The following is a 16,246-nucleotide window of genomic DNA, read 5'->3' as shown; positions in this document are numbered from 1 at the left end:
ATTTCTTTTTGGTCAGGATATAATGTATACAAAGAGACACAAGCTGAATTTAGTAAAAAAGAACAACAAACAACAACAGTTACGTTTCAGTAACTCCTACTTTAAATAAGGCATTTTTAATGTCTCCATTCTTTTAAAAAATACTGAATTCTAAATCCTAGTCTAAAGAATTTTAATGCAAGGACTGRTGGGGAGATTTAAACACTGAATTATGCTCAGAGAAACATCTGAGGATGAATGTCCCCATATAATGGGGAAAAATGTAAGTAAAAAAATCCAAGGAAATAGTCAAGGGCAATTATAATGCCACATGATGATAAAAGGAACTGCTGAACAGTAACACTCTTTCATGTTTCGTAATAAATACACAATGACGTAGTCCACGCAATAGAGGCATGTTGCAACTACATAAATAACAGAAGTGTGTGCAAGCCTGGGTATGAACCACAGATTAAAGTGTACCCTGGACTGTCACATCTGTATGCATACAGGTACTTGCTCCCAGGTGCTCTCATCCTCACTCTGAAATTCTGGATATAGATAAGCAAACTATCAAGAAATAAATTAATAAGGCCATTAAGAAAAAAAATAGGAGGTTAGTGACAGATAAATTTGTATTGCTTTCCAGAGAAAGCTAAAGGTCATATCCTGGAGAATGTAAAGTTGAAATGTTAAAAGGTTTTAAGATAACGCTAAAGGAGACAGGCAATTAAAAGTATCGGAAGTTTACAAGGCTTTATAAACTCAAGTAAATTACAAGCAGGACTGAGGAGAAAAGATCACAAGGACTTTTTAAAAATATTTCTACTTTGAAAGTACTGTAAGTGCCCAAACAGTGTYAGTAATCTAGATCCAATATTTAAGGAAAAAAAATCTAAGTGGATAGTGCAGACCTACGCACTCAGTAACATTAAAGGAGAAATATCAATAAGAAATTACATACTTGCACATAATTTAAAGCTATTTGAAACTGCTGAAGATAGCATGGATTCAGGAAATAAATTGTTCCTTCGGTGGCATGCATTGTGGCCAGAGGGAAGAAGAATTGAGTTAGCCTGTGGGTAAAAGCAAAAGAGAATTTTAAGGAGGCTTTGAATTATGCCTAATCTACAGTAGGGCTTCTCATCAACTTTTGAAGCTCACAAATCATTCTAGTCCAGGCAAAGTTTGGGATAATTTCTTGGTAGATAAATGACATATTCAGTGGGAATTTGCTTCTGAAGCCACCTACGACACCCTACAATTCAGCCAGTGCTTCATCCTTACCACAGATTTTAAATTTTATTTTACATGTACTATGGAGCCACAGAAGTCATCTGAATCTGTAAGATCAAACATGAAGTTAGCTAAGTTTACCTAATGCTAGGCTTTTCAAGGAATCATGATGGTCAGTGTAAAACACTGTCATGCTTTGAGGTAAGTTTGGGATTTTTGCAATGAAATTCAGGGTCTGAAAAACTGTCAGACACCCCCGGGCTAACAAGACTTCTGCTATGTCTAGGTTGATTTCCATTCTTTTAGGGAACTTTACGACTCTCAAACCCAGTAACCTGACAAAAAAAAGGGGGGGGGGGGAGAGGGAAGAGAAGGAAAAAAGGGATGAGTGTAGGAATATTTTATAGTCATAAGGACTATTGCTGAGAAGGAAATGAAAGGTATCAGGATATTCAGAACCAGGTAATTTCTGTTTAGAAGAACAGATCAGGCAGAGTTTTGTCTCATCAAATATCTTTTTTGACTGTTTAGTTTCTCAGGAAAARTGAAAGAAACTCAAGGGGGAATGAGAGACATATAGCTGCATAAAATACATTATTACTTTGAACAAGGACAGATGCAAACAGAAAAGCACTGCAGAAGATCCAGCTCAAACCACCAGACAGCAGAATCAGTTTCTTCATGTGTGCTGCTATTCAAACTCTTCTTTTAAATGTTGCATTTCTCTGTCTTAGCTCATTTGACATCTATATTATCAGTGCTATACAGGAAATCCATGTCTCCTCCATTATCCCTCCTTCCGGACTTCCAGAAAAACAAAACACCATGCACAGAGCAGTTTTTGAATTAGCTGAACTAACAGGTTATGTTTAGAAAGAAGTACTAGGTTTTGACCAGAGAACTGATTTTTCTAGGTGGTATAGCTTTGAATAATGCTGCACAAAGTGTATATTTTTAGACAGCCTTCATGTCTTGTAGACAAAACAAGTGAGAGTTCATCCATACTGGAATAYTGAGAGAGAAGAGATATTGAACATATTGGATTCAGAAAAATGATTTGACAAGAGTTAGCACCAGAAAAACACATCCATCATCTTCTCAGTAAGAATGAATTAGCGTAACACATTTTCCAGTCAAATTTGAGAAGAAACAGATACACCGTCTAACGTAATGTTGACTGATCCTGGCTTGTTTTGGCCAGCCCTGAGGTCAGAAAGAGGTCAAGGAGGTCCATCGCTGGYATAGACCCTGACTTTGGACAGATTTTCAGTTTGCCATAGCTGCTGGTATGCAGGTTTGGGACAGTTCAGTCATAACGTTTCATCAGGACTTACAGAAGGATATGCAGGGAGAGGTTGTTGAATTCACAGCCTGGGTTTTAGATCAGTGGGCACGATTCCTAGCTGGAACTAGCAGGCAATCATTCTTGTATATGRTATACCTACATAAGCCAACAAATCTCTCTGCACAAATAAAAACAGTAGTTCACTTTACCTTTGTAGAGTCTGGGTTTGGGGGRGTTTGGGGTTATTTTATTTATTYWTTATTATTATTATTATTAAACAAAACAGTATTTCAATCATAAAGCAGTTATCCTTGCATATAAAGGACAGGGATGCTGGTGTTCAGGTAATAGCTTTTCAGCTCAGCAGTGGCTGATACAGAAAACATGCCCAGATGAAAATTATACGCATAATAGTTTTCCTAATGCTCCTGTTAGAGTTCCGCATATGAATAGAAACTGAGGAAAAGTCACAAATTGCCTCTGCTGAGTGTTACCCAAGCACACTCTGCCCACTTGATAACTCATTCTTTCTCACTAACATAGCACAAACATCTATGGTTTATCCAACTGTTACGATTTCTTTATCCAGGTTTTGAAAATATACAAGGAACAAACTGAATCACTTCTCTTTTTTTTTTTTTCATTGTAATTACATTAGTCTTAGGTGTTAGCTTAATAGTTTAATTGTTTGTTTTCTTAAAACGCCCTGTCTCTTGGGAGCCAGAGATCTTCCTTATTAAAAGTTTTTATGTGTCTTAAATAGATGATRGACTTCAGAGGAGCTAGAATTAACGAAACACCCTCATAACAGAGTTTATAGATATCCCTGAAAACAATATTATTTAAAAGAAGTATTGTGTTTCCAAAGATACTAGATCAGTTGTGCCTCTCCTAGAGCTGGGTGTCATGTTTTTGTCTATAAAATATGGAAATTGCTTTCAGGTCTGGAGCTGAAAATAATACCTGGGTGATATATTCAAGAGAGTGTCTGTACTTGCATCGCAGCTAGTAATCATGTTTATAAGGCTGTCATTATTGCTCCTAGTTTGAGCCATGTTAATATATATGTATTCTACAAAAGAAAAGTACAACACAACATTTTCAAGTCTTGCAAGCTAAACTGGCACCCTATGCCTTAGCGTTAGGAGAGGGAAAATGAGCAACGAAAAGACAGCAAGCTGCTTCTCATTAACTATTGTAAGATGTCAGCAAGATTAAGGTGTCAGGGTATAGAAAGATGAAGAAGAAAAGAATTACTTAGCAAATAGGCATAAATGAATATAAAATSTGAATAGAGGGTTCTAGCTCCTTCTAAGGGTAAAAATAGGCCAGTAGACTTTACATTGTGCTATAATCAACTCATCCACTTGATTCTGACCTTCATCCTTATAGGTGAGACCAGTGGGAGCAAAATGTTACCATATAGCTAATGCTGGGAACTTTCAGAACCATTATTTCTGAAAAGAAATGAATATTCAAAGGGCCCCTTTGACATAATGAGGGTTAAATCCTATATAGAGTTTTGCAGGCACATGTGAGTGGGGTCTGACTAGGCTCTAAACAAGCCTGAATTCCGTGTCTGTGAGCTGAYGGGGAACTATGTGGCCATGGTTAGTGCAGGCCTGAGCCCACGTTTAAAAAACTGGTGAGAAAAAAGGAATTTTACATTGCAGTCTTGCAATTGCAGTTATACAAGGTGGGCAGAAGAGTAGCTCTACCAGAAAGAAAATATCTTACAGACATAGATGCATAAACAGAAGTCACTTGCTTTCAAATTATTTCACAACTGACTCTTAGAAACCACTTCAGGCACTGCCACCTGATACCAGCTAATTGCCAGGTACTACCATCTAATTCCTGTCACTTGTCCAGAAGATGTTTAAGCCCAGTTACTGAAGACTGCTTGCAGCTCTACCTGCTCAGGAGAGAAGGAAGACACCGTTTTGCCTAAAGGACAATTAATTCCAAGCAGAGACCACCATTAGAAAACAACATTTTTTAGAAAAAAGTCAAACAGGCTGGCAACAAGCAGTATAGTGGTAACACGACACCAGTTCAGGAAAAAGATTATTATTCTTGTGTAAATGAGATTTAGCAGATTACAGGCACCATTTTTAACTGGCCTGCACCAGTTTAATTCACAATAGCCACTTATAAGTATAGTGGCCTTACATCCTTAGAGTGCTGCTTCACAGCCACGAGCAGGTATTTTAAAGAAACTATTGTTTCTGAAACCTATAACCCCTTCTAATGTTGATTTAAATTATGAACCAATTTAGCTAAACTGATATAAAACAAAATATGATTTCTCCTGTTTAAGATTTATGCAGATAGGAAGAGATCTATTTGTTCCTTCAGCAACAAGTTTCAGCCCAGAAATTGTGAAGGCAGGTCATATTAGCTTGTGCCTAACCTTGAGCAGTAATAATTACATAATTTTGAGTCTGAAGCTAGTAAAGAAGGTATATACACACTCTATGGATGTATGTACTGACTATGGAGTCATCACAGAAGACTCTAAAACACATCTTTTAAAACCATTAACACAAATTTAGCTTCCATACAATGTTAAAAAAAGGTGTATGACAATACTTTAAACTCAGTGTAAAGTGTTCACCCACACTTTCATAAATCTATACAAAATCTTATGTCTAGTTCTACCACTGCACCTGTGGTCAACRTGATCAGACCCGAATTTGCTTTGCATTTACTGAGGTGTTGTTTGCTGTACAGCTGCATAAGAATCCTGGTGGCTGCACAAGGGACAAAAGCTAGGTTTTTTGATAGCTAGGTTTGCTGCACTGTTACCTGCATTYACAAAAGTGTACTTTTTGCTGTGCTTTATTCATTTATTTATTTGGTTTAGAAACGTCTCTCCACTTTTCCACTGTATTATAAACTTTCTCTCTATTTCCTATCTGCTGTCTGTAAGAGATCTATTGTAGAGCATTCATCAGTGGGAAACATGAGGCTTTTRCCACAGTTTCTCTAAAATTCATCTTGTCAGTCACATGCAAACTGAAATGGGTCAGTTTTCACTAGCGTTGGCATTAAGCCTCTATGCTGTCCCATGAGCCCTGTTAAATAATTTAAGAGGGGTGGGAGTGGGAAACAAATTATGTGACTATCAATTCCAGTTTTCTTGTTCAGATGCCAGTACATCAAAAATAGATCTCTCTGGGCAAGAACAGTTTGTCATGTTATCTAGAGTAATACTAGTTTGTGAATTATGTCTGGTCAGTTTAGTGTCTCAGTCTGGTCACATTAATCTCTTTGACCACTGCTGCCTTAATCACTGAACTCTGCCATCTCATTTTTCATCTTGCAGAAAGAAGCTGTCTGACTTGCTGTCTGGAGCCTGGCACACTGATTGCTCTGCTGACCCCTGAGCAGCCAGAGGATCCCAAAGGTCCTTCTAGCAGCAGCAGGACCAGCCACGGAGGTACCGCCTCATCACACGTGATCGTCTGATCCACTCCTTACAGCCACACAAATAACTCAGCAACCCGAGAGGATGTAAGGTATCACATCTGACATATCTTCGCAGGTTTATAACTCACAGTCTGTCCTAAGCTGCATGAACACCAAAAAACTATGAATATATAGATAAAGCAAATTTTTTAATTTACTAGAGAATTCTACATTTATACATGTGATCTACATCTGCCATGAGCTACTTTTCTGCTTTTTTTATATTGAATAAATAGCTAAATAAGCACAATTCATTGACACTGTGCATATAATTTTTATAAGCCAGGTTGCAGACACAAGTTTGAAATCCTGTTTTTATGTACCTGTCCACACCATGTTCAGTTGCCTTAGCTGTTCCCATGATCTGTAGATTCGGAATTAAGATTGATAATTTCAGCAAATACTACTGAAAAATAAACCTATACAAAAGTTTCACAATATGTTTGCAAATGGGATTTGTAGTCCTACCAAATGATTAGTTCTGACATTTTTGCCAGTAAAAACAAATATTTTAATATGCTTATTCTTAAGCTAGTAAGTGTTAAACTTTGGTGAAAATGTATTTTTAAATTTTGAAAATTGCAAGTAGAAGTGAGTAATATTTTTAKTAAATTAATATAATCTATGGAAACAAAAACGTATTTCTACTATGAAAATTGATAGTAAGTACGGGCTGGAAACAGATTATTTATCTTTTTCAGTTGCCTCTGATTTTTTTAGCTTCCCTAAGAAAACCATTCTTTTTTTCTTCTGAGAAGCTAAACAAAACAATTCAATTCCCATGTGAAATCAGTCCAAATTCATAAACGTATTCTTATGGCTATGAATTCTCTAAAGCCTTTGAAAATTGCAGAATTGATAAGATTTTGAGAGAGAGACTTATTATGGACCAAAACCTGTAGCCAGTCAATGCTCTCCCAAAGATATGTCACAATTCTCAGAAATGTGTCGGGATTTATTTTCTCCTTATATGGAAGTGGTAAGTGGTATATCTTAAAATAGAAACTTATTTATACTTTACAGAAGGATGACACTTCAGGACAGTGCATGATGAATTAGATATATTCGCAGTGCTGCTAAGGGTGCTTCACAATTAAAGCAGCTCCATCTGAAGAATCTTTACAAGAGGGACTGAAGGGGAGGGAAAGTTGTCCAAARGAGAGCAGCTGCAAATAGCTTATTTTTTCAAAAACTCCTCTGTGACCCAAATTCCCACCAAATCAAGCGGTTTGTTAATAATGCAATATAAGCTGTTACTGGCTGATTATTAATCTATTACAGAGATTGTTACATTGCTCAAAGAAAATCATACAAGAGCTTAATTCCACTTTCTAGTAAGTGCATTTTAAACCCCAGTGTGATCTGTCCTAATAGGATCTCTCCCAGTGGATAGTGAGATAGATACAGAAACAGGAGAGTGAAATAGTGAAACAAGAGAGCTAATGTTTCCAAAGAAAACTTTGCTTGCTTGGACATGGCAGATAGCCTAGGTTTGCTCATATGCCCGGAAGCTATCATTAAAAGTTGTCTTTCTCCCTACACTGAGCATGGATGTTTCTTTGGGTATGCTAAAAACTTAGCAAAATTCAGTCTATTCTTTTGTGAGGGAATGCCTGAAACAGTTATCAAAAAGAACCTGAAACCCTACAGATTAGGGTCTCCTTTTGGGGGAAGAACCRTGAAGAACTAAGATGTGAACTCAACCCAGTATTTCATTGCCTAAAGGTCAACTGTGTTTAATATGGTGAGAAATCTGAAGGCAGAACTAAGTTCAAAGGAATAATCCTCCAGACACAGGGTAGCCCACCACAGCAATAAACTTCGAACTGTCCTAAAAGAGCTTTTTCCAGGAGTTTAGTTACAAAAGTTTATTTCCTCAAGGCAAGTTACCAGCAAGTCTTCTGGTGCTGTTCAGACACTTCTGCATTTCATGTGAAAAGATAAGCCATAGCTTTAGAGACAGAAATGACAAAGGGCAATTCAGGAGTAAAAGAACATTTCAAGCTTTATATCTTTGCTTAGCAGGCAGAGAAAGGAATACCTTTTACCTAGAAGTGGGTAACTATGACTGCTGTGTTAGTGCCCTGCTATATTAAAACCTCGGCRTTGACAGCATCCCCATGACAATAGAAAAGTGAGTGAAATAGTGAGGAATMACTCCAGGTATGAAGGGGCTCTATTTGTCACTGCTTGGGCCATTTGGCTCTGTCAGTGATATACTGGTATAGAAAATACTGCTGTCGAGACTTGCTGTCAGTGCCCATAACCTCTCCAGCCAGTGACAGAATAAAAAAGTGGGAAATTTTCAGGAAATTGCATTATAGCCTACTTCTTTGCTTTAGGGAATTCCTTCGGAGATCAGGTGCACTAGAAGTAGAAAACTGCTGAGGACAACTCTCCTGAAGGGATGACTCAATCCCAAATTCCATGCATCCAGTAAACATTTCTGCTGTTTGAAAAAAGAAAATTCCTTGCTTTATAGGGATGCCTCATCTTTCAGACACAGAGCAGTAATCAGTGTCAAAAGCAGGACTGTCATGCACAAATCAAGCTTTCTCATTCACTCACTCAACATGCAGGGGCCCAAACTACATGCACACACACATACCTAGATTACATTACAGGTGCCTGCACTCAATACACCCCACTGTTAGCATTCATTCTGCCTGTGTCTGGCAGATTCTCCAGATTTATTGCCAAATTATAACAAATAAATGGCCCTCTAAATAGAAGGCTATGATTGATCAGAACCAAGTCTGATTTTACCACATTTTGCATAAAAGAGTAGTTTAAGAATAAAGAAGTATCATGCTGAGATATGCAACCTGGACAGAATGTAACTCTCCAAAACCCCGAACAGCAGCAACTCTCATATTCTGCCCTAAAGTAATTTCCAGAGTTACCGGATAGTTAGTGAAGTCTGGCTGGCAGCCTTCTTTATTCCGATTTGTTTCTTTAGGAAATGGATAGACTTTCTCCCTGTCTAGTATTACTTTTAATAATGTTTTAGTTATCGCATATAGTCCCAACTATCAAAGCAGACAATGCTGGAAGAAATCGCAGTCATAGCTGAGAAGGCTGGAGAGAACATTAGGACAAACTATCATTCCAATCCAGGAAGAACTAGAAATACTATTTATTGATACTCATTATGTATCCRTACCGGAAAGAAATGAAGCTTTTGTTTGGTTTAAAGTGTCTCAGAGGAGAAGTCCAAATTATTCCAACAGAACAACATCTTTAACAACCAGTAAACAAGTGGACAATGTACCTATTGTATAGGGCGGATAAAGCTATACTGCACAGGACCATCATATGGCTGAGTAGTATTTGACAGAATTAAGAAAACATTTTCCAGAGCCTRTATGAGTTTCACAGACAAAATCTAAAGACTGATTACATATATCTCAGAATTTACTTATGGGAACAGACATCTCAGTAGAGCAACTGCTGTGTAGTTACATTCACTACCACAAAAAGGATAAAAGGAATGTAGCTGAGCTACAGGGAGGGCCACCTCACAGTATTATTTGCAAGAAATCCTAAGAAAAAAGAAATAATGAACAGAARGACTAGTAGAAAATACAAGAGAGGTGCTTATGGAGTTAATTCATTTTCAACATAGGTTGAAAATGAAACAGGCAAAGTGCCAGTCTTTTCTTTAGAGTCTCAGATTAAATCTTTAAATGATAACTTGAAGGACGGAGTGAGGGTTACTACTGAGAAGAATGCTGAAGGCTATGGGACATGCTACCAGTGAAACAGTGCTCCTCCATCTCCAGTTTAATATGCTTAATAGGAGAGAACAAATTGTTGACAGAACWGAAGCAGCTGATTGATCATGCTATCTTTCTGTTAGGTAGGCTGACACTGGCTGSTGTGGCTGGGTAGTAGTGTCTTCAATAAGTGGTTTGGAAATACTAGAATAGTTTCATTTTTGGTCCCCAAATGCTCTACCCCAAATTTACTCACATTAAGGATACMTCACAGTAATGTTTTCCTTTATCAGGCTTATGATCCTGAGAGCCTTGCTGAACCCCGATGCAGAAAAACTTGAAATGGTATTAGTGCTGGAATTCACACTTCACAAAGAAATACATGTTGGCAGATAGACCAAATGCATATAAGTTTTTTTTTCTTTAGCTTGAAATAAATGTGCATTAACAAAAGTTTATACAGCTCTCTCTCTTTCTTTTTGTTGTCCAGAGAATCATAATTCATTGATCAAATTTAAAGATTACTCTTTGCAAAAAGGAAATAACTGRTTCAAAGAGGCATATAAGTAGGATTGTAAGGATTGGTGGGGATGTATTACAAGTACATGTGAGCAAGGGGTAGGGATAGTTCCTGTGGAGCCATGAATCCCATCTCAAGTGCAAGCATAGCCTGATGAATAGCAGCCATCTGCACCCTCCACTTGGCACCTAAGAGGTGCAGGATTCCAGGTGTTTTTCTCTGTTTATTCTGCACTTTCTGTACTTTCACAGTAGTACACACAACTTGTAGTACAATACAGGATGCTGTAAAAGACCTTCAGGTTAAAGGGGAATTTTCTAAACTAAAAGTGATTCAAGCTTATCTAAGTATTACCACGATTGATTATGTTACTGTTATCCCAGACAGATGATGCTCTGATTTGTTTAGAAAACCTTCAGAAGGAGGTGCCCAAAGGAGATTATAAATAATAATTAGAACTTCAGAGTAAACTTGTGGTGTCCTCATGTTCTCTTCATCATTAAAACAGGCCAATATTCCAGTTTTCCAAGGCTTTTCCAATAGTTAGTGTAACGAATGGCAACTACATTTACCGTATGGCATGTGCAAAGAGCTTATATCAAGAATCATTACTACTTGACTAGGGTCATCCTATAATTAAAAAAAAAATAAAACCAAAAAAAACCCCAAACATTCCCCTTCTCATGGGCAGTATCAGCTACACATYTGAACTTGAGGTCATATACAAGGACAGGCAGCAGGTAGGATGACTGCGACGCTCCTGCTRTCAGCTGAGCTGCTCTAATTGGCATTGTAATTCCTTTGGGACAAGGCCACCTAAGTAGCCCATATTTGTACAGCACCTAGCATCACGATTTGTGCTGAAAGCATACAGTACAAAGAATACATTGTAATAGTAATGACCTCCTAACTGAATTTCTAAGTCAAATATATCAAAAATAAAGAAATGGATTGGAGAATAATCAATAATACTACTCATTATAGATAGATMTGAGAGTGTCGAAATCTAAATGGGTACTACTGTTTCTGGAGATAACAAATTCAAGAACTGCCTGTTTTCTATGTTAATCTCACTGGTTGATTAATGTTGGCTTTATCGATCTGACGACATAAATTGAGTAGTCTTGTCAATTCTTAACAACTCCAGAGCAGCTGTAACTTTGATATGACAATTGTGATATCTACTTCTTAGTTCAGCACAAGTTGTGGCAATGAGTCCTAATAGTTTTCAAGTGTGTTTATTGATTTGATAAAAAATGCATAAAAGAAGCACACAGAGTTACTTCTTTGTTTCCTCCTTTCAAAATCGCAACTGGGCCAGTAACTCTTAATACAAAGTTAATTTAGTCAAGATACTTGAGAACCACTTGGCTCTGTTTCCAAATTCCTCCCTTTGTCCTTTGCAAAGCTCTTTGAAGTGTTACTCTGCGAGGTGGATGTTGTAATGAGCCTATTTCTAAGRGGATCAAAGTAGCAGAGCTGCCCAAAGCAGCATCAAAGATACACAACAGAGAGCCCTTTAATGAGCAAGAGGGACATAACTGTCTCCTCCTCAAAATAAAAACCCTAAAACAGGATTTGGATTAAATATTTAAAATGGAAAATTATTTTATTTTGTCTAGAATTTACTAGCAGAAGGAAAAAACCTCACAGACAARATTTTTCCAGCTGGCTCTGCTAAAATTTAACATTGTCATTTGTTCGATGCTTCACCATCATTTAATGAAGTCCAGGTACCTGGGGCCTAAGTCAAATGTGGCAGGCGCAGGCGGGATAGCAGCAGCCCTGCACTCAAGCAGATTCCATTCCCAGGGATATGAAAATAGAAAGCAAACATACGGCAGGAAGCTGTGGCAAACGCTGCAGAGAGAAGACAGCTTGCATGAGAAACAGGGGGGAAGGGTGGGAGAAAAAAAAAAAGGAGTGGGAGGCAGGACTGGACATGTAAATTGTGTGCCAGGAAATGAATTCCTTATAACATTTCTTGCCAGAAGCTAAATTCTAGTAAATGTAAGTCTTCTTTTTCTCTTTCTTTCGTTCTTTCTGCAGTTCCTCTGAGGGTCAGGGAGGAAGAAGCAGGGACAGGAAAAGGGTCGATTCAGTGTTTACTTACTTGTTGCGTGACTAAAATGCTATATGATCCAGTTTTAACATCAGAAGGCATGTGACCCCATAAAAGTGATGAACAGAATAATATCCTGCTTCTCATTACCCACAGCTTTTCAACCAACTTTATTTGGCCACAGGGACCCCTCAATATGTTCTAGGGCTGAAATACCAGAAGAAATGTGTTTCTGTTCAGAGACTGGATGTACTTATTGCACTGCATTCGGTAATGAAATGAGGGGCTCATTTTGTTTAATTTGATAGCTATCTGTATAAATATTGGCTCTACTTAGGTTTGTGTTTGCYTAAGGAATCACCTACTGCATTTGTCAAGGCTGCAGAAATCTATGCCACTGACCTGTGCTTAGATTGCAGATAAAACGAGAAGACTTGTGTTTAAGGTTAAACCTGTATGTAGGTTTTTTCAAAACTGAGGYTTTAGCAGAAATGATCTGATAGAAAATTAAAAAACCTTGGTAGAAGAACTTTGGCTGCTGARCAAAGCACACTTCTAACTTATAAGAAATCAATGATATGTGATGCAGAGAGCAAAATGACTAATGAAACTGGACACAAAGTAATTATATAGTACATTAACACGTATTAGGCATTAAGAATGAAAAGCAATCCAGACCTATTATTTTCCTTCCAAATCTGCACAATTTGGGGTCCCATATTTCCCCGCATGTGCAATGTCATGGACAAACYATACCCAGATCCATAAAGAAATGAAGAATTTTGGGTGTAAAACCATTGGGCACTGCTGTAAGAAAGAAATATAGACCTTTTCTTTCCTAATAAATTGCAACATTGCATTGATTATGGAAGTTAGGATATACCAAACTTTGTTAAAGGATTTATTATTAAAAACAAAATAGTCAGAAATTAGCCTCTTAAATTAATCTACTAGGGACTTAAGAGGCCTATTTTCCAGAAAAAGGTGCTGAGAACCTGGACGTTTCCCTTGAAGGAAACCAGCTAGAAGGCACAGTTCCTAATTCCCTTCCTTTATAAGATAAAAATTAGAGCTGTTTCTATAGTCCTGTTATACTAAGAAATGTAAATATTCACAGATACTTATATCATATTGAAATTACTAAAAATCATAAGACCTTCAGCACTTTTAAAAATTAATTAACTTCCTTTAGTTTATTTCTATATCAGGATTTGGGTACCTAACAACAATTTGGGAAATCTTGACCATTGTGACTTCACTGACATATTATATCTTCTAAAGTTACCTACTGTAAAAATATTTTATGTACTTGTWATGCTTACATTATAGGTTCACCACTTTTGAATTTTTCAAGATTTGATGCTACAAGTGAAAATAGAGATTTTTAACCTCCTTGTGCTTCCTTTATGTTCCCATTTCCTGTTCCTACATCTTTAACACTAAAATAATGTGTAAAAGAAAATCTTTACAATTTCAGGAAGATGTGAGATAGCACATAAACACAGGAGCAATATGAAAAAGCAAATTTAGATTTTTGCACTCAGTTGGATTGGTGGCTAATTTTCACAAAAAATCATCAAATATGGCTTTGAGTCACAGGAATTCACATGCTGAAGAGATACAAAGTCTACATCCTTCAGCTTTATGTAGTATGAAATATGTGTGAGTTGAAGTGATTGTCCAGAGATGACCCATTTCATGGTCAGTTCAACACASTGTCTATTAATTTAAAAACAAGTGAAAACTCATTTCTCAGAATGACTTATTCTCTGAATGTTAGATTACTTTTTAGCACCATGATTTCTACTGATTTCTTCTCTTTCAGTACTGGGGACAACCTACATTACTCAGTGCTGGCAATGTCCTAATTCAGTAATAATAGTATTTACATAATAATGTTGTATTTTCCATGTGGGTGGAAAAAAACCCTAAGGGTCTTTTGAGCACTCAGCTTGTATTCTAATGATCTATTTTCATTACCAACACAGATTAACTACCTTTAAAATTAGAACAACTTGATTTGGAAGCAAAGTTTTACCCAGCCTTTACAAACAATACCGACCTAACAGTGCTTGTTTAAATACTTTATGGTCTACCTGCAAGCTGGCTACATCTTGCTATTACAAATTTTGGATATGAAATGAAAAGCATGTTTCAGTGTTAACCATTTGAGTAACTATGTCAAGTTCTGGCAGAGATCTTATCATACTACTCTCATGGGAAGTTACTGCATTAGTTTAGTTASTGTACGTCTGAGCTATTTGCTGCAGTCTTGCTGATTTAATGCTGCTAAAATGAAGATGACAACATGTAGTAATAGGTGGTACATAAACTGCTCCATAAAATCTTCCACGCAATATAAAACCAACTTGCAATTTTCTAATGGATATTTCTCTAAATATAAGTTTTCAGTATCATTAGTCATAGCTTTCAAAGATTTCTCTGATAAACTAGGAGCCGCCTAGTCTCTCCCTAGTAACCATTGCTTGCRCACACAGTCACTGAGAAACCTCTCTCCAAAAATTACCTTATGCTAGGCAAGACACAGAACAGTTCCAATATAGTCAAAAATGCAGTGAACATTTACCTGGAGCCTGCAGGACAGTCCAGTTACAATGAGGATTGTCAGCAACTTCCTCTAAAAAAGCTTAACAGAATAATTACCACAGGCTGTAAATTTATCAGATTATATTTACAAATCAAAAATGCCTATCTTCCTTCAAATATCCCATGCTTGAAAAATCTTACTGCCACTACAGTTATTGATAGGACATAATTTTCATAAAGTGATGGGGCACCTAATTATGATACTTGAATGAATCTTATATAATCCTGTCTTCATTGTCAAAACAAGCTATGAATGATAAGCAGCTGGAAAACAACACGCATTGGCACTTCTATGCTACCTAGAACAAGAAACAAGATGTCTGAGTAGAGCAGTTCTTGCCTAATATCAAGTATTTTCCAAAACTCTGTACTCAATGAAAATTAAAATGGATTACATACTCTTATGCAGTGACAAATATTAGTTCAGATCTCCTGGCCTCAAGGACTTTATGCAGCTGCAGTAGTACCTGAAGCATATTATCTTCAATATTAAATCACCCTCTTTTAAAAATAAGGCACAACTACTCACATTCAAATACTATTGCCACTGGTTTCTAATAGAGATTCTCAAGCCAACCATACTGGAAATGCTATGGGGGCCTCTGGCATGTTTTTTTTTTCATTCATGTAGTCTACCTGCCTTTAAAGCACTGGGTATTTTGCTCCCTCCCCTCTGCCTTTAAGAAAAGGGAAGTTTTACCACATAGCCCAAATTTAATATTGAGGCAGTAATTAACAGAAACAAGGAAATCCCTTATAAGGATTTATCATTTGTTTTCATACTTTTGATCTATACTGAATCCTCATGAAATTCAGCCTGTTAAATAACCTGCTTGACCTTGTTTAAAATATTTATTTTCACTTGTGGGTAAAAGTTGTTGACCATATGATATTGTACAAACCATTTACTTAGAATATTGCAAGGTGCTAAGCATTTTGGCTCTCTTTARTTAAACTCATAAACACTTAATTTTAAGACTGTTTGATCACACTTGKCATTCTTGACAGGATTAAGCTCATATCTATAGCTGTTACCTTTTTAAATAAATTGTAAATCTGTCAATCTGAATTATCATAAACTATACTAATTTTGAACTTATAATTTGGTCAAATTCTGTGATTCCATAAATCATTTAAARATTGTTTTAATGATGTGTTTTATTCAATAATTTACTTTACAATCTAAGACTCTGACTTAAATATATGGTAAGAAGCGTATTTCACATCAGTTGGTATTTTAYACTTCCAGTTTACAGCCTAGGGACAGTAGTTTAAGGATTGGACAAATTCATAGTCAACAGGTCATCAAATGGACTCGAAGGACTAGGCAGGGATGCATCCCGTTCCCTGAGACATGTCTGGGTGCTGGG

The 16,246-nt window shown here is 36.9% G+C and overlaps 1 long non-coding RNA gene across 2 annotated transcripts in view; it reads left to right on the top strand.

The window, feature by feature from the left end:
• Positions 1–5,654: 5,654 nt before the first annotated feature.
• LOC146591283 (uncharacterized) overlaps positions 5,655–16,246 on the top strand; it is a 15,490-nt gene continuing 4,898 nt past the window's right edge. The window contains exons 1-3 of one of the 2 annotated variants that reach the window (XR_014896838.1): positions 5,655–5,736; positions 5,829–6,021; positions 9,981–10,143. This is a non-coding gene — a long non-coding RNA (uncharacterized LOC146591283). Of the gene's footprint in view, positions 5,737–5,828; positions 6,022–9,980; positions 10,144–16,246 lie in introns of those variants that run through there. The other variant, XR_014896839.1, reaches the window with a different exon arrangement.

This window comes from Rhea americana, unplaced genomic scaffold (genome assembly GCF_003343005.1).
Source record: "Rhea americana isolate MKP2758 unplaced genomic scaffold, rheAme1 scaffold_38, whole genome shotgun sequence".
Classification (NCBI taxonomy): Eukaryota; Metazoa; Chordata; class Aves; order Rheiformes; family Rheidae; genus Rhea; species Rhea americana.
Note: the sequence above shows the minus strand (reverse complement) of the source record. Positions and strands in the feature narration are given on the sequence as shown.